At 39.6% G+C, this 24385-nt stretch overlaps 1 long non-coding RNA gene across 1 annotated transcript; it reads left to right on the forward strand.

The window, feature by feature from the left end:
- The first annotated feature begins 7034 nt into the window (after positions 1-7034).
- On the forward strand, positions 7035-23732 carry LOC124076147 (uncharacterized). Its single transcript, XR_009226412.1, has 4 exons — positions 7035-7147; positions 8086-8242; positions 10722-10819; positions 19316-23732. It is a non-coding gene; the product is annotated as an uncharacterized LOC124076147 (long non-coding RNA).
- The last annotated feature ends 653 nt before the right edge of the window (positions 23733-24385 follow it).

A 24385-nucleotide genomic window follows, 5' to 3' on the forward strand; every position in this document is an offset into this window, starting at 1 on the left:
TTGATTCTTGAAATTAAGAAGGGTTTATGTGATATATGTAGATGCTCCATTATGTGGGGCATAAATATTTATAATTGTTCTGTCTTGTTCATGTGTAATTCCTTCAAGAAGTATGAAATAAACTTATTTGTCCCCTCTGATTAACTTTGGCTTGAATTCCACTTTATTTGATATGAGGATAGAAAACCTGTCTGTTTATGAGATCCATATGAATGACATTTTTTCCCACCCTTTTTCCTTCTATCTGTGGATATGTTTGCTTATGATGTGAGTCACTTTGAGATCGTTGTATCTTGTTTTTAAATACCATCTGCCATCTTTAAAAGGATGAGTTTAGATCATTTACATTCAATGTTAATATTGAGATAAAAATTTTTTCCACCATTTTGAGTTATTTCTGGTTTTTAATTTAAATTAGTTTCTCCCTTGATTGACTTTTCTTCTAGTGTAGTTCCTTCCTTTGCTAGTTTTCACTTTTATTTTTCATGTTTTCTTTATGAAATATTTTATTGAGTATGTTTTATAGTGCAGGCTTTCTAATTGTGATTCTTTCATCTTTTGTTTACTGTGGAAGGTTTTTATTTCATTGTCAATTCTGAAGCTTAATTTGCTGGGTATAGTTTCTTGATGGGCATCCATTTGCTTTCAGATTTTGGTCTATATTATTTTAAGACCTCCCAGCTTTTTTGATCTGGGTTGAGAAATTAGCTGAGATATGGATTATTTTCCCTCTAAATATGATCTATCATTTTTCTCTGGCAGCCTTTCAAATTTTATCCTTAATCTGTATGTTAGGCATTTTCATAATAATGTGACTTGGTGAAGGTCTATTGCAATTTTGTATATTTGGGGACTTGTATGCCTCCTGTTTTTGATTTTCCACTTCATTCTTAAGGTTTGGGAAATTTCCTATTATTATTTCTTTGAAAAGATCATGTATTCCTTTGTTTTGTGTCTTCAAGCTTTCATTTATTCCGAGAAATCTTAAGTTTGATCTTTTCATGTTATCCCATATTTCTTGAAAGTTCTGATCATGGTCTCTTAACATCTTTTCTCCATGGTCACCTTTATTTTCAAGATTATATATTTTGTATTCATTGCCTGAGACGTTGTCTTCCAAGTGATCTATTCTCCTGGTGATGTTTTCCAATGAGTTTTTAATTTGGTTTATCGATTCTTTCATTTTGAGGATTTCTAATTGATTGATTCTTTTTCAGGATCTCTATCCTCTTATTGAAATGATATTTCGCTTCTTGTTTTTTCTCTCTGATTTCATTTCTTATGTTATCTTTTACCTTACAAATCAGCTTAAATATGAAGTCTATGAATTCCATTTCTGACATTTCCTCCAGTGTAGTGTCAATGGATTCTGTTGTTGAGGTATTTTGTATTGTTTTGGATGGTTTGTTCCCTTGCTTTTCACATCGTTTGTGTGTCTTCCCAACTAGCTTTCTGGATCTGAAGCTGTAGAGTTTCTACCCTATCAGTTTATATGGTCCCTCTATGTTACAAGTACCTCACAGATTGAGGGAGAGCCTAATAATAGCAACAATCCATGCAAAAAATACATAGCAATAGAGACTAGGTACTTAGTTCCTATTTGATATCTACAGTTTTGATTGGTACAATTTGCAGAAATAGTAGGATCAGCAATTTTCATCAGTAAAAACAGTAAATAATCATGAATTATGTCTGGTATAAGATCAAACAACAGGGGTTTTCTATGTCTTATGCTGTATTAATTATCGGTGTGGTTTGGTGGTAGGGGAAGATGCTATATACATCAATTAGTATTAAGAGGTATTGTAGAGTTGAGTATGAGAAAAATAGAAGTCGGAGGAGGGTAGAAAAGCATTAGCAATTTCAAAAAGTGAAAAAAAAGTGAATGCAGTGGTAACTTAGGATATGTTAATGAGGAAGGGGAAGAAAAAATAGAAGAACATAGAGGAGGAGAGAGAGAAAAGGGAATTTGGCTGTCAGCAATGGAAAAAAGAGAGAGGGAGTCAAGGGAGATAGACCCAAAGACTATATAAAACAAATTCAAAATATGCTAATCAAAAATCCTAATCCTCAAAAAACAGAGCATGGGAAAATAACACTTTCAAAAAATAAATAAATAAAAACCGTATAAATGAGGAGAGAGAAACATGTATATGTATAGGTGCCCTTGAATTGATCAGTTTACATTCAGATAAAACAAAAACCAAAAACAAAAAGCAAAAGCAAAACAAAACAACAACAGATTAAAAAAAAGTTAAAAATCTTGATGAAAAGATATTAAGGTATTGTTTCCACTATGGTGAACAAAATTGTCAGTGAGCATATGTGTTCACTGTCTGTGCCCAACTGATTTTGTTTCTTCTTGAAGGATGAACTGAGTGTGGGAGTATGTGCATGGGCTGTCGAGTTCTTCCATTTTATTGTGTTGCCCACTGAGTTGAAGGTTGTGTTTTAAGACTTCTCAACTTCCCTTCTTGGGAGATTGCTGTGGGTGGGCCAGGCTGTGGGCTGGGTGGCAAAGCCGCTGGCTAGGCTAGGTGGGCCTGGCAGCAAAGTGGCATGTTGGGCAAGCTGGGCTGCAGCTGGGCACCAAAGTGGCTGGCTGTTCCAGGTGGTATAGTGGCTTGTTGAACAGGCCTAGCCAACCTAGGCCAGGTGGGCCAAGTACTAAAGTGGCAAGACTAGTGGGCCGGGTGGGAAAGCCAGTAGCTAGGCCAATCATGCTTGGCTCTGAATTGGTGGGCCAACAGGCTGTGCTGCAGATGGGTGGCATAATGGCTGGTTATGACTGGTGGGCTTAGTTGGCCTGGCCATGTGGAACAGGTCTGGGCAACGGGCCTTGCAGTCTGGTGGTGAAGCTGTGGGCAGGGCCAGGCAGGCCTGGCAGTGAATTTAGCTGCCTGGCATTCTGGGCTATGGACTGGTAGCAGAACTGTGGGCCTAGTAGCTGGATTGGTGGGCCAGGTGGGGGGGATGGGGGATCGGGAGACTGGGGGCTGGGTGGACCAGGTGGTGAAGTAGCTGTGTGGGTCAGGTAGATCTACTGTGAAGTGGTGGGCCAGGCAGGCTGGGCTGTGGCTAAGTGGCAAAGAGGCTGGTTATGTCAGGTGGCCCTAGCAGGCCTGGGCCACATGGATCAGGGCCAGACTATGGGCCTTGTGGGCTGGTGGTGAAGTTGTGGGCTGGGCTGGGCTGGGCTAGGCTGGGCTAGGCTGGGCACACCTGGCAGCAGAGTGGTGAGCAGGCTGGGCTATGGGCCAGTGGTGGAACTGTGGACCTAGAGGACAAAGCATTAGACTGGGGGCTCGAGGGGCTTGGGTGAGTGTCAGACTGGTGGTGCCAGACCTGGTGGGTGCCTAGGACTCAGTGGGTGCTGGACCAGGTGGGCGCCAGGGACAGGTGGCTGCTGGGGACCCAGCTGGTGCTGAATTCAGAGGGTGGCACACCAGGAGTGTACTGGGACCTGTCAGCTGTGCAAATTGGGAGCAAGTGCCCTCACACTTGTTATAGCTGGCCTTGTTAGCCCACAGGAGCCACAGGACTCACAGGGTTGGGGAGAGCAGGTTCTCTCTATTTTCTCCAGCTTGTGTTCCCCTGGGCAAAATTCTCTGTTTCTGATTTCCATGGGTTTGTTAGGCTCAGTTAAGTTTTGCTAGGCTCAGACATATATATGTGGAACTAGCTGCGAACTCACAGATCTGGGTCTCCAGTTCCAGTTGGCACTGCTGTGCTGCAGTCACAAGATGGCTCCTGCATCGGCTCTCCATGGACGATCGATAAAACTCAGGGCTTTTTTTTTTTTTTTTAAGATCTGCTTAATGAGTCAAACAGCCTCTGGTTCTGCTAGGGCAGACTGCCCCTCTAGTCTCAGGATTTTTCACTCTAAGCCTCAGGGAGGAGCAGTATTCTTGCTGCTTGAGTTCTGCGTAGCTGAGCTAGGAGAAATGCTGCCTCACTTTAATCTGCCATCTTGCCCCTGCAAAAAAACCTATATATGTTTTTTAAGGCAACAACTGCAGTGAACATTGAACATTCTGTATATATGTTTGAAACCTCTGCAAGAACACCTTAAGCATAGATCCTAGGGGCTTTTCCTGGATCAAACAGAATGTGCATTGGAGATTTTAGTGGTTCTTTGTTTCTTCTGGAGACTCACTATAAGTTCTAGTCCAGTGATGCATCTGGGATGGTGCATCAAGATCATCTCCAGACTCTACAAAGTATGGTATGTAAGATTCCTATTTCTGCTAGAACAAATCACCCCAATCAAAATAACACAAATTTATTACCTTCTAGCTCTGGAGGCCAGGAGTCTGACATGGATCACACTGAGCTAATATCGGAGTGTCAGCAGGCTATGTTCCTGTGGGGAGGCTCCAGATGAGACTGAGAGGAGCTTTGGTCTTGCCATTTCCAGCCTCTAGAGGCTGCTACCTTTCTGGGCTCCAGGCCCTTCCCTGCGTGGCATCACTCCCACCTCTGCTTCCTTGTCTCTTTTCCTTTTCACTCTGATTCTCCTGCTTCCCTTTATTCTTACTTTTTCATTTTTTAAAAAATTTCTTATTTTGTGGTACTGTACATCAAACTCAGGGGAGCTTTACCACTAAACTACTTCCCCAGTTCTCTCTCTTTTTTAAATTACTTTGAGACCGGGTATTTCTAAGTTGCTCAGGCTGGCCTCAAACCTGCAACCCTCCTGCCTAGGCCTCCTGAGCAAGTGGAATTACAGGTGCACATCACCACACCAGGCCCCTGCCTCCCTTTATCAAGGTTCTTATGGTCATGTTGGGCCTACCCTGATGATCTGGGATAATCTCTCCATCTCAAAATCCTTAATTTAATCACATCTGCAATGTCCCTTTTGTCATGAAAAGTAATGGCATTAATAGGTGTTGGGGATTAGCATGTGGACACAGACCATCATTCTAAAACCACAGACTTAAACCAGGGTAGAACATTCAGGACATTCGATTTTTGTGAGTGTTAAATACAAGTAATTCTGATGTGTATCCCAAGTTGCTATATACTAAGTATACTCCATGAAAACACATGAGGTTAATAAAAAATTTCTCAGTTATTATTTGTCTGTTTTTGAGTTTTTCTGCGTTGGGTAGACAAATACCTTTGATCATCTTTCTGAGCTCATTGCAGTGCTGTCAGTTTGCCATTTTCTTCTTATTTTATATACTTGCTTTGTTGTGCTCCAAGGAAACTTCTTTGGAAAAAAAAACTGGGGAGGATTTTTCATCATTACTTTTTTCTCCCTGCTACACAATTTGGTCTCTGAAAAGACTGTAGATACCAGTGCAGGTATCCATAAGTGCTATTCTGATTGTATAAGGACAAAAACAGCTGAACCAAAGAAGCAGCAAGTGGCTCTTAGCTGCCTGCAGTTGGTTCTGTTGGTCTTGGGAGGATGAATGATAGCTTTTCCGCACTGTCTGCCTCATCCCCTTAGATTTGATGACTTACGTCTCCTATGAATACAAATGTGGCAATGGCCTCCACCTGGAAGTCCCACTGCCATGTGAATGTGATCCTGTCTCTCAATAGTTCTTTGCTCTGATTGAGCATTAGAATCTGCTGGGAACCTTAATCTGGCAGCGGCTGGGCCTCTCATGCTCAGGGATTCCAATTTAATTGGCTCAGATGGGGTCTGGGAATTTGTATTACTTATCCATCAAACTGTAACGGAATGCAAAATGTATAGGTCAGGTTAGGATCCTTTGGGGGCCTCCTCTTTTACGTTTGTCTGAAAATCACCCTCAATTGATGGTATTTTTGACTAAGTTTGGGGAGGTAGCTAAAGATTGGGAGAAAACAAACTGTGGCCCCTAAGGACTAGGGAGAGAAGGAATGCACATGACTCATGTAAGAAAGCCCAGTAGAGGGCACCGAAGGAATGCCATGGTGCCACCCTCTGTGCCTGAGTCCTTGACATCCTAAGGAGTTGGACCTGGGGTCTTGTCTGTGCCTCTGGCATCTGAATGAATTGTGGAATTGTCAGATACTCTTCCATTCCTTCCTGAAAGACCCTGTCTTCAAATAAAAATGAATGAATAAATAAATTTTTAAAAAAAGACCTCGGGATTTAGCACCCACCCTCAGGTAACGTTCTTATGGGTTTATGTTTCAATATTTCCCTGCTAATACCTCAGATGCTAAAGAATTGACTTTTTTTTTTTTTTAAAGATATGCTTCCTCTTAAATAAGTGTTCTAGGAGCCTCATGAACCTTCAAATCAGGGGAGGCTTTTCTACTAATGGAAGAGAAAGGTAACTTGCTCTGATAGTCACCCTTGCAGTTCCAGAAACAGTCAGTATGCCCAGAGGCCTAACTAGTACTTAACTGTAGAGCTAAGTGAAAAATTCTGCACACTTTCATATTTGGGAAGAAGTAATTTAAATCATTCTTATTAAAAGTGCACTTTGTAAATATTTTCCCAGCATGCCTTCATTTAAAGGGATTTTTGAGCCTGGATTAGACAGCAGGATTTCTGGCTATTGAAAAACAACTGAGGGATTTAGTGTTTAGAGTACATAGTAGTGTTTAATATTTAGTATTTTTATTTGAAATTCTAAAATAAGGATACTCGAGAGCTTTTACATATTCTGTAATGATGTGTTTTTGGAAATCATCAAAGAATTGTTCTCAAAAGTTATCTACTGAAATGCTAGACCTTCGTAGAGTTGCTTAAAACTGAAACAAATTTGATGGACATTGGGAATCCAAGTAGAGTCAGATGTGGGAGAGAAATTTCCATGCAGCATTTAAGCTCCTCCCTTGTTCTTAAATTTGGGCTGGTCAATAATACGAAGTAGTAACCTATAGGAAACTGTCAGACATGTGCATAGTCACTAAATTTGCAGCTGTTTTTCAAAGGAGAGAAATAGATGGGGATTTTACTTTTTCCTAAGTTCATTGACTAAAACAGGGGAAAAGAAGGAAGCAAGCAGATGGTAGATACTGAGTTTTATATTAAGTTTTTTTCTGGTTACTTGGTAACAGCAGAATTGGTCTGAGGTTAACCAGAACTAGGGGGAGGGGTGTTTGCTTTTTATTGGACAGAGCCACAGGATCCTATGAAGAATAACCTCAGAAGGACAGGGGAACTTAGCAGAAGGAGATTCTGGGCTCTCATAAAGATGTAAGTTTCCCATTTCACATCCTGGAAAAGAGAATCTAAATGGCTCAGCCTGGGATTTTGTATAGTGTACAATGATAATGTACAGCTGGGAGGCTGGGTATATGGGGCATCTCCCGAGAACCAGGTATTGAGCATTGGCAAGACACCAGCCCAAGGGGTGCTAGCAGTATACAGATTTTCACTAACATCTGGTTGGGCTGTGCGTGAGTCAGGGTAACAGCATTGTACACCACAAATGAGGCCTATTTGAACTATTATTCTAAAACTTTTTTATTAACTGTCAATTTCTGTTTTTATCAAAAGAATGTTCTGTGGTTGTGGCTCAGTGGTAGAGTGCTCACCTAGCACACATCCTCAGTACCTCATAAAAATAAATAAATAAAATACAGATATTGTGTCCATATATAACTAACAAATATTAAAAAAAAAAAGAATGTTAACTGTTATTGCAGCATGGTGCTTTTTTATGCACTTCCTCTACCAGGGACAATACTTGTGCTAACAAGTGTGACAGGCCCCAGAGGCGACCTGCAGTGTCTGGAGCAGAGAAGCAACCAAGCTGCTACCTGGAGGGCATCCTGTGGCAGAATCCATTATCCCCAACTGGGCTCCCTTCTCTTCAGAGAAGCCACTACCTCCAGACTCAACTACAGTTCCATTTCCTCTTCTACTTAAAGCTCCTTAGAATGCAAAGGAATGGGAATGAAGATGCCCACCTCCCAGCACTGCCTTTTGTATGTTTCTCTAATTGTAAATCATTGGTAAACTTTGATATTTGGAATAAACTTTAAATACAGATTTCATTTGTGTGCATAAGAGCATGAAGTACTGTCTGGCAGTAATTCCCCTATCTGCTGCCTAGGAACTGGAGTCTCCTTTTTAAGGTTTGGCTACTGATTGTGTGAAATGTGATTTAATTGAGAACTCTGGCTTTGCAGATTCAGAGAAAATGGCCCAGTATCTGGAGGAGGAACGTCGCATGAGGGAAGAGAACTTGCGGCTGCAGAGGAAGCTGCAGAGGGAAATGGAGAGAAGAGAAGCCCTCTGTCGACAGCTCTCCGAGAGCGAGTCCAGGTTAATAATGGATGATAAAAGGTGCGCACATGTGCTATGAGTCTGAGAAGAAAACAAAACAGGCCCTAAGAGACCTCTCTTTGCATCCTGTTAGATATGATAACACAAGATAGCTTAAACACATTTCAAATTAACAGTGATGATGAATGCCACTTTAAACAGAAAAATGAAGAAAAAAAAATTTTTTTTTCATTTTAAGATTATTTGGTGGGGAAGAAATGGAAGCAGAGTTTGCCTTTGTTGTTGACTTAGTCTAATTCTGTGTTAGGGCTGTTTAAAGCCTGGGCATATCTTAACTCCCTTGGAAGGATAAGCAAGCTGTAGGGCAGCCCATGGAAACAAATGTCTGTTGTGGGTTGAAGGAACCAGCAGGAGACAGGTGCAGGGGGCTGATATCCCAAGGACTTTGCCATAGCACAGTGGATAACTTCTGAGTCTTTTTGCAGCTACCTTTTAAAAATAAAACTAACACATTCCCTTCACCTGCTTGAGACAATATGGCGAACCTCCTCATTATGCCACTATGGATGGGTTCAACTAGGGGAACTGGTTCAGCTATTATCCCTTATCTTGATCTCTCTTTTCTACCTCCTCCTCTGAACTTCAGAGGAAAGTGTTCTTAAGATAAATGACAAGTGTAAATTACAAAACAACAACAACAACAACAACCCTGTTTAATTAGCAGAGAAACCCTGCAGGAAGGGGATTAGCTTTTCTCTTAATCAGATTATTTCTACAAGGAAATTCCCTGTTCTGGATTAGACCACATCTCAGTGTGAGAGGTGAGCAGAGCTTCCTCAGGGACCCCCTCCAACTCTATTGGGGCAGCCGGTATATGAGAGCAGGGTCTGAGGAATAGCAGTGTTGATGCCAAACATGTCTGAAACCAAGCCATATGAGCACATCAGCACTTCATGTTACGAAATAGATCCGAGGGCTGCCAAGGATTTTGATCTGTTTGCTGTGGACAGTTTCAAGAAAAATGTAAGATTTTCTATAAGAAAGTATATAAATGAGAAAATAGGCATTTACAAGAAGAGGACAGTAGATTATCCTATTTAAAATATTTCTATGTATCCTCATTTGAAAGAATAAATATTGTTCTTTCTGAAAAGCTTGCATTACAAAACTGTCATCCATAATTCTAATTTCACTGATCTATTTCTGGCATTTTCCCATTTTTTCCCCCTAAAAATCCACTGAGAATCTTTTGACTGATAATGTCAGCTAGAAAACTAGATGGCTTATTACCTACTTTATTAACCACCTTGAGTCTCAGAGCAGACCGTGAGTTACCTTTCAAAGCATCCTGTAGCCATCCAATTTTGAATAACATATACTGTAGGGACAGTTTCTTCTGACTATGGTGACGATGCTGATTCCAGATGAATATATTTTCCAGAACTAGTATTCATTCCAAAAGATCTGCTTTACCTTTCAAAGGTCAGATTATCCCATCCAATAAGTATAGCTGCCCAATAAGTGCTTCTAGAAATGATCATCTCACATTTGAGAGAAAAAGAATTATGACACTTCAGACCATAATAGGTGGTTTTGGCTGCCTACCTGGATATAGAATACAAAGAGAGGTCCCCCCCAGTGTCACTATGGTGAGCCTCTCTAAAGAGAATAGTAATGGCTATGTAGTTGACGTACTTGTGAAATTAAGGAGCCTGATTTTATTCAAGTCCCATAAGCGTGTTTGGAAGTGGCCACATCAGTTCTTTCTGTGAACTGAGTATCAGGGCTGAGATCTTCCTTGAGATAAGGGTATACAGGCATAAGGCTGAAAGGCTTCCAAAGGATAGTTTATCAGGAAGTCTCTCAAGCAGAAATTTCTCCTCCTCAGCACTCTGTGCTTGGTTCACAAAGTGAAAGCTGATGTTCCTCACAATCACATTTCAGCATTCTGTGGTCTGATGTGACTTTCAAATCCAGGAAAAAGTCAGACTCAGCAAAGTGTGACTGAGCATGACCAGCCAAAGGTGCTTGATACTCATGTCCGCCTGTGGCCATTTGGTAAACATGGCTTGCCTTGTAAAGAGGTGACATTCAGTTCATGGATGTATGTCTCTTTAAACTTTAATTTGATATAATAAATCTCAGGGGACTCCTTGATTTGAGTATCAAATATTAATTCAAATATTCCCATTAAAACATGGGTAGTGTCTTTGTAATTCTTGGGACATTGGAAGTAAATTTCCTCATAGCCATGGTGTGCTGGAGAAAAGTCTGTCCTCTCTGTTGTATCACAAAGACTCTGTGACCAGATCACAATCCTGAGCAAAAGCATCCTGAATTCCCTACCCTTTGCCAAATATTGGGACAGCGTTTCTTGGGAGTTCATATTATAAATGTCTCCTAGCTAGCTACATTATCACTCTGAACATTCCAGATTTTGACATCAGGCTGTGACCTCCAAACACTTTCTCATAGGAGCTCTCTTAAGAACTATTTTAAATGCAGTTAGTTCTGTTCATTTCCCCTTCTTTCCTCTTAGGTATTTTAACGAGATGTCTGCACAAAGATTAAGACCCCGTACTGTGTCCAGCCCAATCCCTTACACACTGCCAAGTTCAAGTAGGTCTATATCACGAGGTGAGTATATGTCTTCAGCTACCTCATTGACTGATTTCCAGAATGTTTAATAGGCAACCCTGAATATGTTCCCTTCTAGCATATAGAAGTCTTATGAACAAAGTCACTGGATTTTCAAAAATAACAAAACAAGTCTCTGTCAAGATTACATCTTTACTTGAAATTTCTAAGCACAAGTGCTTAGCTGGTATTTTTAGTGCTAGCTGGTATTTTTCTTCAAAATTTTTAACCTTCCTTAAAGAAATTTGAATACAAAATACCTCTTAAAAGAAGACTGTTAAGAAGACTGTCTTTGGCTAAGATGTTAGATCTCAGTGGATGGACAGAATTTCTAGGTAGATTTCCAAGATGCCTTATAACAAATCTTCTATGGGTTCCTTTATCATGTTCCAATTTTTATCTTCAGAATAATAACCATTGTAGTTTTATAGTATCATTTTTATTATTATAATATCATTTTTATTTTTTATATTATAGTATAATTTTTCCCATATTAAACTTGGGTAAGCAGCCATTAGGAGGTTCCCCACCTACAGGTCACAGATCCAGTAAGACAGAAGGCAGGGCACAGCTGTTTCCACAGCCTGTGTTCTGCTTAGCAGGAGCTGCCTCCTAATGTTTCCCATGACTCATGAGTGGGACTGGGCCCCAGTAGGCTGGCCATGCAAGAAGCAGTGGACTTGGGTCTGGCAGGCTGCTTCTGGCTTTGCTCTTGGAAGCCTCTCCTCCAAGGCAGGCTTATTTCATCTGAACCTGAAAGCACCCTCCCCGGGGCATCTGGCTCAGCACCAGCACTGTGTGGGCCTTTTGGGCCAGGAGGACAAGTAATTGAGTCCAGCAAGAGAGGAAGAGAAAGGAGAGGAGGGGACAGGAGGCAGGTGGAGGAGGGGGAGGAAAGACAGGTGGCAGCTAAGGAATTGCAGCTTGTGACTGAAATGATGAGACCGTTGTTCTTGTGGTTGTTGATAAACATGTTTTAAAAGAACTAGAGGAAAAGTGTATAGAGTCCGGGAGAGGGATGGAGGAGGAGTTTCACAGTGGAATCCAGTGAGGTGACTGCTTTCAAGTGGAGCAGTGTAAAGGTTTTGTACAAACACCTTTCATGTAGGGCAACAGCGTTTCATGTGTTCTGTTACGATAATTAAAGTGAAGGACCCTCCTCTTAAGGTTGATAGGATAGAAAATGTGCTGTAATTCCATTGGCCATCAATAAGAGCATGAGAAAGGAATGACTTGGTTTTACTATTTTGGGGGATCCAGCCCAGCACTGTCTGCTGTGACCTTTTTTTTTTTTTTTAAGTGGAGAAAATCAAAAGATGAAATATGTGACACATAGAGTGGCAGCTTGTGTCTATTTGGGGCCAGTATGTTGTCTGACTTCAAGCAAGGTAAAGAGGGACTGATCACAGACCGAAAGGACTTTACCCCGTGGATAATGGCATGGTCATTGTCCCTTGTTCTTGCCAAGAGGATGTTCCTGAATCTGTTTCTCTTCTCTCCAGTGGCCTTAAGTCTTCTCTTCCTATTTGTCTCACAGTTTTCTCAAAATAGCTCTTGGCTTCATTGCCACAGTAAAGGTCTTTTTCTGCTTACTGATTTATTGACGTAGAAAGAAGACATGAATCAGGCAGAGGCAAGATGGAGGGTTACTTTGCAGTTGATGGCAATGCTGATTCATACTAAGTATAATTTAATATCATGTGGGATATTAAATTAAACTTTAGAGACATTTAATTTCCAATTGATTAAAAAGAATATTTCAGTCTCTGAAAAAAGAAAAAAAAAGTCAAAACTTGATTCAGGATATTACTTCTATTATAACATTTTCTGCAGGAAAATCTTATTCCATTTGGATAATTTTGACTTCTTCTGCTTTTGTCCCTGTAGTGGGAACTATTAAAGTGTAAGCCTAGCTTGGCTAGATGAGCTATTTGATTTTCCCTTAAACTATGGAATAAATAATAACGACTGTTTTTTTTCTTTCAGATAACCTAAATGAGAATATTTTTATATTAAGTTATATCCTAAAAGTAGATTTTTATCTCCTATTTGGCTGTAGATTTAAATCATCCTAATCTGGTAATATCATGGTGCTATAATAGCATATAAGCAAAACAGGAATATTACAATAATTTTTCATTTTGTTTTGTTTTCTGGAAGAATTTTTGGTTCTCAGTGATATTCTTAAGAATATCTCAACACTTTCTTAGTAGAAGTCTGTATACTTTTCATTTCCACTTTAAACATCGTGGCTTTTCTTCTTCCCTCCATGTTTGTGGCCGACATTCAAAAGCTTGCATTTTCACCAGGTTTTTAAAGTAGTTTGCATCCTCTTTTGGTTTGAAAAACACCAATCTAATAACTTCTGAAAGGTCCTCGTATAGCTTTATATGTTTACATGTATGAAATGAATTACTTTTTTTTTAAAGAGAGAGACAGAGAGAGAGAGAATTTTTTTTTTAATATTTATTTTTTAGTTTTCGGCAGACACAACATCTTTGTTTGTATGTGGTGCTGAGGATCGAACCTGGGCCGCACGCATGCCAGGCGAGCGCGCTACTGCTTGAGCCACATCCCCAGCCCTGAATTACTTTTCAACAATTATTTTTCAAGTTCTTCCATATTTTATGGTGCCTAAGAAAAGGATATTATTCCTAATTAGCATATTTTGATGCATTTAAATCAGAGGTAGATAGTAATGAGGTCTAAAAATAACTGCTTCCCTAATAATGAGCATAACCAGGTCCCAGATTTTGGTTTCCAATTCCATTCTTCAATGAAAAGAACATGGGCTGTTTAAGTAATGAATGTTTCCACGTCTGGGACACCTGATAGTACAATAGGGTAAGGAAGTGCTCAAAAAAAATAAAATGAGGGTTTTTTTTTTTTTTTTCTGGTGAATACAGGAGCTCTCAAACACCAGAACTAGAACAATTTGAGCAATGGAAGAGATGGGTGCAGCATAATGATGTTTCTGTCAGTGATGGACTGCATATAATAGAGTATTGCCAAGTGACATTATATCTGACTTAGTTTGTGTATGCACCCTCTATGATGCTCACAAAATAATGAAGTCACCTAGGGATGCATTTCTCAGAAGGCACCCTCCTCATTAAGCTATTCCTGACTATATTCTATTTAGTGAGCCAGTTTTTGCAGTTTGCAATTTCAACCTAGGGTTTTTGGTTTTGTTTTGGATTTTATATTTTATTCTATTCCTGGGCAAGAGGGTGGGATGTTTAATCATTAGCATTTAAGGGAAAACAAAAATTAGTAAGACATAGCCTCTAAGAGACAACAGGGCATATAAGCCACAGCAGGACCTGGGGAAGTAGGTAAAACAATACATATGATAAAAACTCATTTTACCCTTATGATAGTTTTGTAGCATAGTCCCACTTGCCAGCTGATGAATTTAAAGCATAATGGGATTAAGTGACTGTCCACTTTTGTTCAGTGCCAAGTGACACAGTTGGGATCCAGGGTAATCTTTCAGTTTGGCTTTAAAGTCTGGGCTTTTTGCCTCTTCATAGGATGAGGGAGGTGCTTGGGAAAGAACACTGGGGGAAGGAAGAGTCAGGAAAAACAAAGACAATCTCAGGCAGTGGGTATAGGATGTATAGACAGGTCTGAAGGAGGGGTGATGAGATCTCTCTGCTTCTCATCTTGATGCTCTGGGCAACAGCTCCCCTTAACTTTGGAGATTTTCAGTATTCAGGATTAAACCAAGAGGACCTTACCACTGACCTACATCAGAGTTCTTTTTATTTTTTATTTTGAGACAGGGTCTCATAAAATTGCCAAGGCTAGGCTTGAACTTGCAGTTCTCCTGAGTGATTGTGATTATAAGTGTGTGTCACTGCACCCAGCTGAAATTCTTATTTGTTTGGTTCGGGGTTAGTCAAGCAAGATTTTTATACCCACATTGGGAACACTGACCTAGAGCATCAGAAAGTAGTTTGGAGCCAAATGCAGAAGTCTTTTATAGCAGCCAGAGAACAGATTTTTTTTTTTTTTTGTAGGTAGGTAATAGTTTTTGAATATTCTTGTTTACTGGCTTAATATAAGAGTTATTATACTCATAATAACTCTTCAGAAAAATTAGCCTCATAATACTAGAAAATGGGCTAGATTTTTAGATTTTTTTTTTTTAATTTTAAATGAAACTCTTGAGCTCTTTTTGGGGATAAGGATCCACTTTTATAGAGTTTCTCTTAAATTTAACACTTTCATAAGAAGTAGAATCCGAGTTTTATTCACTAAACCTATTTAAGACAATCTCTTCTTCCCTCTCCCAGCTGAACAATGCCCTTGTGATACCAGTAGGCATTATCATATTAAGTGACTGCTTAGCTTCAAAAGACTGGTAGCTTTACCTCAGACCTCCACTTTGCTGGGAATAAAAAATTCACAATTGGAAATGGAAATAGGTCAAACAGAAAGCATCAGTAATTAATAATTAAACCAAGAAACACAGCAAGCCCTTGACATTAGGTGTTGAGGGCACAGCAAAGTCCGGTGTGGGACAACTGAGGGAAGAGCCTTGGTGGCTGAATGTCTATTGTAGAAGCAAAAAGAGTACAACAAGCATCCTTAGCAGCTTCTCCCTTTCATGTCATTCAGAAAAGCAAAGTAGAATTCCCTTGGCTTGGCATCTAATGGAGGATCACAGGCACAAAACCATTCATAGTGAGTTCCTATCCACACTCCCCCAACGGCTCCTTTGTTTCCATTTTTACTTATTCATTCATATGGAACCTTCCCTGTGGTAGTTTTCCTGCTAGATTCTGGGAACTCCAAGATGTAAAGACAGTTGGATTTGAATGAATAATAGTAAGTGATGGCCCAAACCAGTGGACCCTTCAGCCCTAACTCTCCAGAGATCAGGGCTTCCTAGGCTGCAAATAGGTGAAAATCTCTTTTGGAACTTTTTCAAAATATAGTGGTCTGGATAGGGGGTGTTACTCAGTGGTGCCTTGGGCATGAGGCCCTGGAGTCAATTCCCATTCTCACATGCATGTTAAAATGCAGCTATGTGGACCTCTGTTCAATGGTAAGGAGAGTCTGGACTTGTGTACTTTTAAAGCACTTTGGAGAAGATCCTGAGGTCCTAGATGAAGAGTATGCAAAATATTCCTGTGGACTGTTTTTCCTTAAATGTCACTTTCTTTCAGGAAACATTGAGATATAAAGAGCTTTTTTGTTCCCTGCATTGAATATTTTCAGGTTATAAAGTTTTCAGTAGTTCTGTTTGCTGTTATGCCTACAACACACCAGACACAAAGTAATTTGGTCTGCTTATTTTGGGGGTATCTTTTGACATTTCCCCTTTTCTCACATTTGATTTTTACCTCTTAGCTCTTTCCCCGCTCCCCGACACACACACTTAATTCTTGTGTCTTCTTATATCTTCCTATTCCTTTCCTTCACCTCAGTTGAACTCCTGACAGGGCTCAACATTTTTTTTTCTTTTCTTTTTGGTATGGGAAATTGAACACAGGGGCATATAACCACTGAGCCACATCCCCAACCCCCTTTGTTTTTTATTTTGAGACAGGGTCTCAATAAGTTCCTCAGGCTGAACTTGAACTGGAGATCCTCCTGCCTCATCCTCCCAAGTTGCTGAAATTACAGGCATGTGCCACTGTGTCTGGTTCAGCATTTTTTATTGTGATAGAAATACTTCAGATGAAAACAGTTCCCTTGAATTTTTAAGCATACAATACAGTATTGTAACTGTAGGCACAATGTTGTATAGCAACTCTCTAGAGCTTATTCATCTTGCTTAACAGAAAATTTATGCCTGTTGAACAGTAATTCTACCTTTTCTCCTCTTCCTTTCCAGTTGCTGGCAACCAACTTTCTGTCTCTGTGTCTGACTGTTTTAGATTCCACATACATGCAGAACCATTTAGTATCTATCTGCCTTTCTGTGACTGTTATTTCACTTAACATAGTGTGTTCCAGGTTCATTTATGTCGTCACATATAGTAGGATCTCCTTCTTTTGAAAGGAATAATATTGTATGTGTCTACCACATTTTTTCTTATGAACTCATCCACGGATGGACAGTTAAGTTGTTTCCATATCTAGGCTGTTGAGAATGATGCTATGTGGAACACAGGGGTACAAATATCTCTCTGAGATCCTGATTTCCTTTCTTGTGGATGATCACCCACAGGTAGAATTCCTGGTATCTATATCTAGGGTAGTTTTATTTTCATTTGGTGGAACAGGTCAGCTCCATACCTTTTTTTTTTTTTTTTGTAGTGGCTGCTACATTTTAAATTCCCACCAACAGTATAAGGGTTCCAACTTCTCCATATCCTTGCCAAGATTTATAATAATAGCCATCCTGACAGGTATGAAATGATACCTCATTGTAGTTTCGATTTATATTTCCCTGATGATTGGTGACATTGAACATCTTTTCACATACTTATCAACCATCTGTATCTATGAAGAAATGCCTATTTAAGCCTGCTGTTTCTTCTTATTAGTTTTTAAAATTTTGGTGATGATGATGCTAGGGATCAAACCCAAGGTTTCTCATATGATAGAAAAGTGCTATAACATTATGCAACCCCCAGTTCCCTTTGTAATTCAGTTATTTGTGTTTGCTTTTTTCCTAAGTCATATAATTTCCTTATATATTTCAGATATTAATCCCTTATGAGATATGTGGTTGGTGGACATTATCTCCCATTCTGAGGTTGCCCTTTCTGTTGATTATTTTTTTTTCTAGCACTTTCATAGTTTCTGGTCTTAAGGTCTTTAATCCACTTGAGTTGATTTTTATTATAAGGGTCCAATTGTATTCTTTCACATGTGGCTATCCAGTTTTCCCAACATCTTTTCTTGAAGAGACTGTCCCATGTATGTTCTTGGCATGCTTGTCATAGATCGGTTGATGGCTTATGTGTGCATTTCTTTCTGGGCTTTCTGTTCTATTCCAGGGCTTGCCTTTTATATTCCTCATTACCCAGCATGCTGTTCAGTAAGCCCACTGCCCTTCTCATTTGTTTTTATTTTCAGTTAACTGTCTGCATTTAAAAACCTACACAGTTGAAAATACTAAATAATTAGCCGAGTGTGGTGGTGCATGCCTGTAATCCCTGTGATTCAGGAGGCTGAGGCAGGAGGATTGCTAGTTCAAAACCAGCCTTAGCAACTCAGTGAGACCTTCTTTCTAATAAAATATAAAAGAAAATGTTTGGGGATGTGGCTTTGTGGTTAAGCATCCCTGGATTCAATCTCTGGTACCGTGCAAGAAAAAAAAAAAAAGAATTACTGTTGATTGCCATAATGTTGGAAAATATTTATTATCTACACCTTCATGGTTTACTAACCCTTGATAGTCTCCCTGAAGTTAATCTTGTTTCTAGTTTTACCAAAAAATTTCTCTCCTAGAATTAGAGGAAGCTTAAGTGCATCTGATTCTAACTCCATTAAGGAAAGTATTTTTTTTTCCTATACACTTGGCTATATAGTTTTCTAACAGAGCAGTCAAAAAGGTAGAGCTAATAGGATCAGCATGGTGGTGAACATCTATAATCCCAGACACTTGGGAGGCTGAAGCAGGAGATTTGCAAGTTCAAGGCCAGCTTTGGCAACTTAGTGAGACCCTGTCTCAAAAAAAGAATGGGGAAGCCGCATATGGTAGTACATGCCTATAAACCCAGCAACTCAGGAGGCTGAGGCAGGAGGATTGTGAGTTCAAACCCAGTCTCAGCACTTAGCAAGGCCCTAATCAACTCAGTGAGACCCTGTCTCTAATAAAATATAAAATAGGGCTGGAGATGTGGTTCAGTGGTTAAGTGCTCCTAGGTTTAATTGCCAGTACCAAAAAGAAAAAAAAAAAAAAGGATGGGGAGGGTGCGGGCTTTGGGTGTAACCAGTGGTAAGGTGTTTGCCTGGCTAGCATGCATGAGGCCCTAGTTTGATCCCCAGAACCACTCAAAAAGAGAGGTAGAAAGAGGCGGAGAAAGAAGGGGGGGGAGAGAGAGAGAGAGAGAGAGAGAGAGAGAGAGACTGAGACTCTATTCTCTATTAAATCATTTAAGGCATTTGTGAAGCTCTTTCAAATTCAGTTTGATGGACTTTGTGCAAAAGGGGACTGTTTTGTTGAGCTGTGACCTTCAGGATATGGAAAAGTTGTTTGAGAGGGGTGATAGAAGAAATTGAGGATATACGACTGGCAGTAAAGATATAAGATATGACAGCTGTTTTTAAATGTTACAGCTGTGTCATTGATGGGGCCACATCCAGTAGTGTGGTCAATGCCAGTTTTATAGTAATATTGCCTAGCTTTTCCACAGGTATAGGTGTAAGCACTGCTTAAGCTTTCCTGCCTCCCCAGGAACCAGTGGGGATACAGAAGGAGACCACTGGTTCCTGGTGTCTGCAGCTCAGTGCTCCAGGAGTCTCTGATTCTGGTGATGCTGTGTTGGTACTTGCTGGCGCCCCAGGCTGACCTGCTTCCTGTCCTCTCCACAGAGGCCTTCACCACGGAGAAGCAACAGTCCTGACAAATTCAAAGGGCCCACACCGCCTCCGTCTCCCAACACACAGACCCCAGTCCCGCCGCCTCCGCCTCCACCTCCGCCACCCATGCAGCCCGCGATCCCCTCGGCAGGCACCTCGCAGCCTGCCCCTTCGCAACATTCGGTGCACCCCTCCTCCCAGCCTTAATGCATGTGCTTAGTCTGAATTTCAAGTTGGGACTCGTCCATTGGAGCCGTCTACTCCAACGCCAAAGGCTTCCTTCCCTGGCATATTTGGATCTGACTTATTTGCACTGAGGTTATCTAGGCTTCACTATTCATTGTGTTGTTGGAAACGCAGCCAGTGTTGTGGGTCTACAACACTACGACTTTACATCCGTGTTTTACTTGAATCTATATGTATGTCCATTCCCTGGCTGTAACATTGGCTATTTGGTATTTGGTAATACAGCAGCAGTGTGCAATTTTTGCTTGGCCCCAGATCTTCATTTCCATTTTATTTTACAGGCCAGCTTTGGCAACTTAGTGGGACCCTGGCTTCTGTAAAATAAAAAGGATATATATTGTATTTTTTTCCATGAATTTGCAGAAAATTACTGAACTGTTATTACCCGTTGTCCAATTATTATTGTGTTTACCAAATCAACCAAGAATGTAGCACTACAGTTCACACCTTTGAAAATCTGACTTTCAGTGTAGAGTGGAAAGTTAGAAGAATCAGTGCCCAAGACACACACTGTTTAAGTAGAGCTTTCTACAGGTACACTTTTTGTAGGTTATTTCTAATGTAATTCGACTTCCATGTCTTTTAAAATGGATTAAGGAAGGAATCACATGATTATATCTTCTCCACAAATGTAGGATGGATAATTCTTGCATTTTAAGATGTGATTCTTCCCTTTATCCTTAATGCTAATCTACCTAAACTGGCTCCTCTAACATGAGTCTAACATGAGTGTCAGTGGGTGGTTTCAGTGGCTGATTAGAATATGCTCTTTGATTCCTACTGTGGAGGGCAAGGTGATTGTAACCCAATCAGTGTGATTTCCCCTCCCATTCTTTATTTGTGTTCTCCTGAGATAGAATTTGAACAATTACTTTAAAGGTAGAAAATACTATTAAAAAATACTGACATTAGAGGACTATCTTGGTATAATGGGCACAAAATACCATATTGCTTGGCAGAAAAAAAAAAAAAAAAGATGTGTAGAGGAAAGTGGTACGTTAGCACTGAGGACTGCTTATTTTGCCCAGTATAAGCAAGTACGGTGTACAAAGACATATATTCTGAATACATTATTTCTATTCATTTAGCACAAATAAACCATTTGGTTTTACTTTGATGTGAAACATGGAGTCACTCTTAATGTTTGCTCCATCTTTCTTTTCTTTTTATTTTTCAACAATTATGATTTGTACTTTGGTAGTAAAGTACTTTTTACCAACTGTGTTTGCATATTTATATATGCTGTGGATAAAAATAGCTTACTAGATAATATGTATCATAAGAATATGTATCTGTTAGATATAATCAGAGAACTGAATATTAATTTATCAGGAATTTTTAAGAGTTCATGTTTTGTAGTGCAACCAATATGGAAATCAATATCTAGGTGCCTCAAAAAACTAGGCATGGAACCACCATATGACCAAGTTATACGACTCCTCATTATTTATACTGAAGAACTAAAGGCATTTTATGACTGTGATACATACATACCCTTGTTTAAAGCAGCACAATTCAAAAGAACTAAACTATGAAGTCAACCTAGGTGTCCATCAGCAGATGAGTGGATAAATAAAATGTGGTATACATGCACAATGGAGTGTTATTCAGTCACAAAGAAACATGAAATTATGTCATTTGCAGGAAAATGGATGGAACTTGAGACCATCATGTTAAGTGAAATAAGCTAAGCTTGGGTGGTTAAGGACTGTACGTTTTCTCTCATATGTGGAAGCTATAAATAAAAAGGAAAAGAAAAGTAAGGGGTTCAGGGATATTATGAAAATAAAAGGGAGATCTGCAGAGGAAAGGGACCAAGGAGTGGGGAGTGGGGTGGGGAGTGATGGGGTGTGATATTGGCCAAATTGTATTGTTATATTTTGTGCATGTATGAACATGTAACAAAAAATCCCATAATTATGTATGACTATAATATACCAATAAAACTATATGGAAAGAAAAAAAAGAGTTCATGTTTTGTGACATCTATCATGCCTAACTCATTATTGAACACACTCCTAAAAATAAGAACCATTATGTTGTTGATATTTAATATTATACAGTAGAAACTTCCATTTTCCCTTTGAAGGTATTTTTAAGAGTTAATAGGCCAGGAGTGGTGGTGCACATCTGTAATCCAAGTGACTCAGGAAACTAAGGCAGGAGGATAGCAAGTTCAAAGCCAGACTCAGCAACTGAACAAAGCTCTAAGCAACACAGCCAGACCCTGTCTCAAAATAGAAATAAAAAGGGGCTAGAGTTATGGCTCAGTGGTTAAATGCCCCTGGTTTCAATCCCTGATTACCCACCCCTCCCAAAAAAGAGTTAACAGAATGAAAAAAGTGTTATTGGACAATAGTGTTTGACTAGCACTTTAAGTATTGAAGAATAAAAGCAACAAAATTATTTTTTCTCCTCTTCCTTCTTCTATCCCCAAACTGAGAATATCATCCCCAATTATTAGAAAGAAATAATCGATCTATAATAATTTAATTTATAATGACTATATAATATACATTATTATAGTGCATTTCTCAAATATGGGAGAAAGTTTGGCATTTATTATTGAGGCATTATGTTTTTAATATGACCAGACTGGGCCATGTCAAACTGGAAGGTAGAAGCCCCCTCACCTGTGGGAAATGGACTTACCTAGGCTGGGCACTTCACAGGGGGCTGAATGTGCTTCTGGCTATTTTGTTGCCCACTCAGATATGCTAATCTGCTTTTGGTCCCTGCTGGTGGAGGGAGCAACAGCAGCTTCAGTAGCTTTATTTCCTGTCTTGCTGACAGAGACCCTTGGCTACCACTGTGCTGCTAATAGAATAAGTACTCTGTTGCCGGATTACCATGCCTTTTCTACAAAACCAAATTAACCTACCTAATACCTGACAACTCTGGGCTCTGAAACAGAATTCTTGGAATTTGGCACATGGTGGAAATGTTTAAGATTGAGTTTCACTTACTCATTTGATTGGAAGGAGTTTTCAGTTCTGAGCTCCTCAGATTCTGAGTAGCAACTATGGAATGAATGTGACCAGAATGTGGCTTTGACACCATTTGCTGCTGTGCCTTGTGACTGGCTTCTAACTGATTCAACCAGAAATAACCTATAAAGTGAATTGTTAACTGTTCAATTGTAGGGAAAAAAATGTGCATCACCCTTTGTTAGTTAGATATGAACTCTCCTTGCACAGAGCCTTGCTTTCCCACAAGGCAAGGAAAAAACGTAGTTACTTGTGCTTTGAGAGCTTAGTATTTATCAGTACAAAAGAAATATTTCTTTGTTACTTGATCTTCTGTTTAGTTCTTGTTTCATAGGTAACCTACACTGAAAACTTTGTAGTCATGACTACTTGAGAAATACATAATAAAACAAATTTTTATTTCCAAATTATTAAAGAGCCAGCCATTGACGCTGCTACATGCATTCCTTGCTCAAGAGCCATTGTGAGAGAGATTAAGGGGTTTTAGGGTTTTTGATTTTTAGTTTCACTTTTTTCTCCTCTCCCTTTTTTCTCTGTGTGTGTTTGATAAAACATGTTAGCATAAAGTTTTGGGGTGCATTTTTCAGAATTCTCAGCAGTTGAGATTAACTGCTACGCCTAGATTGCCTCTTGGTAGGCACTTGAAGGAACCTGTGCTCAGGATAGCACGGTGCTGTGTGCAGGAGTGCGTGTGTGCATTCATGCCTTAACTCAGCTACTGCTTAAGTTTACTATTTGACTTAGTCTGCACTGTCATCTAGATTGTTCCGTACATCTCAGTCTGAACTTCATCCTGGCAAAAACAAAGTTGAAAACACAACATGTTAAGAATAATACATTCCTCTGAAAAAGAATGTGGTCAGATTGACCTTGAATTATTTTTGGTCTTTATTTAGAACTTAGCTTTAAAAAGCAAAAGTGGACTGTCAAAAGGGAAGAGGTCAACAGGGGAAAGAGGAGAGCCAGCTGGCATGCCTTTTCCCTCTCCATATCCATGCACATACCATGATGCTTGAGGCGGCTTGTCTACAATTTGATTACATTGGGATTCTGGTAATAGTGGCAATCTTGACTTCCCGGACGGAGTTTAGAAAGATGTAAGACTTCCAGTTAATGTCTTATTTACTTTATGTTTATTAGTCTTTGATACGTGTGTTGAATCAGAAACCTAAATAAAGATAATCTTTTAAAATGTACCTCTCAAGCCTCAAGACTTATCCCTTTTTTTTCTGTTCTTTAGGTTGGAAAATAAACATTATTTTACTATTGCTTCTGGCAGATATCCAACTTAGATTCTAAATTCTAAATGCTGCCTTGGAAAGTAAACTTAGGGAAGATAGGCTGAAAGGGACTGGTATGGTTTAGTTAAAGTGCTGGCTACCTGCACCTGTTGAGTTTTGAAAATTCATTGAGCTGTGCACTTAGGATTTGTGTGCTGTTCTGTGCTATATTTCTTTAAAACAGTAAATGTAGGAGATTATGAAATGGAAAGGACAGCCAACTCTCAAAATGTTACATATAAACAGACATATATAGTCACATGCCATGCAATGTTTCAGTCAATGAGGAATTGCCTATGCAATAGTGGTCTCTCAAGACTACAGTAGAGCTGAAAAATTCCCATTGCCTAGTGACATTGCAGCTTTCATTTGTCACGCTGTGCATTACTCATGTGTATGTGGTGATACTGGTGTAAACAAACCTGTGCTACTAGTCATACACAGTTGTAGCACATATGAGAATGAACAGTGCACAATACATTATAAATGACCACTACTGCATTAGGTATTTATCATTTTTTAAGAAAATGAATTACTTGCAAAAGCATACAATGAAATAATATGCCATG

This window comes from Marmota monax, unplaced genomic scaffold, assembly GCF_021218885.2.
Source record: "Marmota monax isolate L192 unplaced genomic scaffold, Marmota_monax_Labrador192_F-V1.1 WCK01_AAM20220418_F8-fsc00019, whole genome shotgun sequence".
NCBI classification, from domain to species: Eukaryota; Metazoa; Chordata; class Mammalia; order Rodentia; family Sciuridae; genus Marmota; species Marmota monax.